Genomic DNA, 3971 nt, shown 5'->3' on the forward strand with positions numbered 1-3971 from the left:
CCTAAGGGACAACTTTTTCACGCAGAGGGTGGTATGGAATGAGCTGCCAGAGGATGTGGTGGAGGCTGGTACAATTACAACATTTAAGAGGCATTTGGATGGGTATATGAATAGGAAGGGTTTGGAGGGATATGGGCCGGGTGCTGGCAGGTGGGACTAGATTGGGTTGGGATATCTGGTCGGCATGGATGGGTTGGACTGAAGGGTCTGTTTCCATGCTGTACATCTCTGTCACTTTATGACTCTATCCAGATGCCTTTTAAATGTAATTGTACCAACCTCCACCACTTCCTCTGGCAGCTCATTTCATACACACACCATCCTCTGTGTGAAAAAATTGCCCCTTAGGTCTCTTTTAAGTTTTAAAAATTTTAGGTTTTAAAACTTGCCCCCCCCTTTACCATAAAGGCCACTACCCTTCACAATTCACTCCCATCCTTGTGTGATAGTCATTCAGTTTAATCCCAGTATCCCTGGAATTTCCAACAGGGGGTAACGGTCAATGTTGGAAATAACTGGACCTGTCATTTGGAAGAATGCAAGACTGGTTCAGGTCAGTATTTATGTGCAGACTAGAAACATCTGGGGGTGAAATGGAGCCCATCAACTAGTTTTGAGGCAGTTTCTTAGGACGTCACATTCTGGAGCCAAGCAGACAGCGGGCGAGCTTGTGATCTCATTGTGTTGGCCCCTCTTGGAATTTTACATTCTCCTGAATGGAGGGACGAGTCTGTTAATAAATTACACATAAGATCAAAGTTAAAAATCACACAACACCAGGTTATAGTCCAACAGGTTTAATTGGAAGGACTAGCTTTCGGAGCGCTGCTCCTTCTTCAGGTGGTTGTGGAGTATAATATCTCCATGTGATGAAGGAGCGACGCTCCGAAAGCCAGTGCTTCCAAATAAACCTGTTGGACTATAACCTGGTGTTGTGTGATTTTTAACTTTGTACACCCCAGTCCAACACCGGCGTCTCCAAACCATGATTACACATAAGATCAGTTTGTGAGGGAAGGAAAGTGGAGTTGGCGAAAGCCAGTTCAGTACATTTTGTTTTCATCCTCTGTTTCTATTTTATTTCTTTTGTTTCCCCCACATTCCTGCCTAACTGCGGTGGTGCTTATTTTTTCCCCAGCCCCCATGTTGTGTGCGTGCAGGTGTGAGACACAGTGAGAGACACAAGGTGCATGAATCTTTATTCAGTTTCCACCACCAGGAAGAAAGGAAACACCCGAGTGGCCAGTGACAAGCCGTGCCCATCACATCAAAGGGCAGTGCTGTGTGATCAAAACAGTGAAGGGGAGGGCAGGGACTAAATCAAAATAGAATTGGAGGGAGAAATGATGCACTCCACTCCCTGCGGCGCCCACCTCTCCCTGAACAGCTCCAGGGTGTTGGTGGATACCACATGCTCCTTCTCCAGGGATAAGCTAGTTAGTTACATTAAGGGATAGGTCTAACAAGATGCAGTGGTTCATAATTAAGGGGATATTGCAGAATGAATGTCAAACTATATTGAAAGGGAAAGGCAGCCAACACAATCAAAGACCCCCCTCCCATCCCAGTTATACTCTCTTTTACCCTCTTCCATCGAGCAGAAGATACTAAAGTTTGGAAACACATGCCAATAGATTCAAGAACAGCTCCTTATCCATTGTTATCAGACTTATGTACGAACCTCTCATATATTTGAGTTATCTTCCTCTGCACCTTCTCTGTAGCTGTGACACGAGATTCTGTTCTATTAGCCTGAAGTATTTATGTAAGGTGTGATTTGTCTGTGTAGCATACAAAACAATACTTTTTCACTGTATCATGGTACATGTGACAATAATTAATCAAATCAGAGGGCTAGATGAAACACTGGGAAGATATGGAATGCTATGGATCTTTCTGGTTTATCTTCGATATGAAGTCGACAGTTGAATGTGTGCATTAGTTGTTCAGGATGCCTGAGTTCCAAATACTAAAGCAAACAGAATCCCTGCAGTGTGTAAGCAGGCCATTCAGCCCATCAAGTCCACACCACCCTTCCAAAGAGTATCCCACCCTGACCCACCCCCTTCCTGTAACCCTTTACATCCCATGGTTAATCCACCTCACCTGAGTATCCCTGGATACAACGGACAATTTCCCATGGCCAATTCACCTGACCTGCACACCTTTGGACTGTGGGAGGAAACTGGAGGAAACCCACACAGACACAGGGAGAGTGTGCAAACTCCACACAGACAGTTGCCTGAGGCAGGAACCCGGTTCCCTGGTGCTGTGAGGCAGCAGTGCTAACCCCTGAGCCACCCACTGTGCTATCAGTTTGCAAAGAAGGGTTAGCCTGAAACATCGACTTCTCCACCTCCTGATGCTGGCTCCAGCCTCCTGTCTGTCTACTCTGGAAGGCACTCAGCTGAGCGGTGGAAAGAGGGAGCATTCCAAAGCCTCCCTGAAGACTTCCCTCGAGAAATACTACATCAATGTTAATGCTTGGGATAGCCTTGTTCAGAACAACTGGATTTAGAGCAACCTCCTGTAAGAAGGGATACGGGAATGCCAGTGATCTTGACGCCCAAAACCAATTCTGCCTCCTGGAAACACCAGCCCAGTGTCTGCTGGGAGATGTGGCTGTAGGATCAGGCTCATTACAAGGTCCCAGAGCAACCCAGGAACCCAATGACAGAGAATTTCTGAGGTGGACAATCCGGTTCATTAGCGAGTGATTGCTGATAGCAACGACAGCAGCAGAAGGGCAACTGACTTTGGAGAAAAACTCAACAAGAAGGCTCTGACCTTTAATTGCTACTAAATCTGGTTTTGAAAAAAGTTATGGGCACCTCCAAGTTAACAGTTGCTTCAGAATCCTTCCTAGATTTTGTTTTCTACTTTCACAGACCTTAGTGGTCAGGAATTACACGTCAAAAAGTGTGGTGCTGGAAAAGCACACAGGTCAGGCAGTAATGAAGGGCTTATGCCCGAAACGTTGATTCTCCCGCTCCTTGGATGCTGCCTGACCTGCTGCGCTTTTCCAGCAACACTCTATCAGCTCTGATCTCCAGCACCTGCAGTCCTCACTTTTTCTTTGAAGTTACACATGTCCCTGGATCTCAACTGAAGAGTCTGAGAAAGTCCCCAAATCTCCAAATTTCTGACTATCCCAGAAACTCTGGAAAGCTGAACTTTCCAAAGGCCCAGATCCAGTTTGATTTTAATCCAAACTGAAGATCTTTGGATTGGTCTATGGTCATCAGCCACTCAATTTCATCAAGATATGCAGTGGAGTTGCCAAATTCCACTGTTCCCTTCCCATTCTGAAGAAGACTCAACTCAAAATGTTAACTGTTTTCTCTCCACAGATGCTGCCAGACCTGCTGAGCTTCTCCAGCAATTTCTATCTTTCCATCAGATCCTAACACTTCATTTTAGAAACTTGTCCAACAAGGCTTGCATTTTTATGCCATTTACCACCTTTCTTTAAATAAACAAAGCCCTGTCTGCAGAGACTGTTGGTGTTTTGTGTTGTGTGAGTGTGTCTATGTTTAGAGACATGGTTTTAATTCTGGATCATAGTCTGATGCTATTCAGTGGTTTCCACTTGTTTTAACAAAAATGTTTTGTTTTATAAGAACCAGCTTATTCTGAGTTTGTTTGAGAAACCTGACAAAAGTCTCTTTTATTCTGGAGAGCAGGACAAAAAGGAAGCAGTTGGCCGTTTTGGTGATGAATCTAAACATTTACACGGAAGGTACAAGTGGCAGAGGATTAGGGTTTGATCCTCAGCACATGCTTTCGTCACAGTCATAACATTCCATTGAGAAAGAAACATTCAGACAGAAAGTCGCATCGACTGGGCTTAAGCAAAAATGTTAAAGACAATATCCTACTTCAAGAGAATGCCAATACATGCACAAAGTTGGTTGATAGGTCAGAGGTTTGGAAATATTATTAAGAGAGTGACTAAAGAATTAATAAGAAGG

Source organism: Chiloscyllium plagiosum, chromosome 7, assembly GCF_004010195.1.
Source record: "Chiloscyllium plagiosum isolate BGI_BamShark_2017 chromosome 7, ASM401019v2, whole genome shotgun sequence".
NCBI lineage: Eukaryota > Metazoa > Chordata > Chondrichthyes > Orectolobiformes > Hemiscylliidae > Chiloscyllium > Chiloscyllium plagiosum.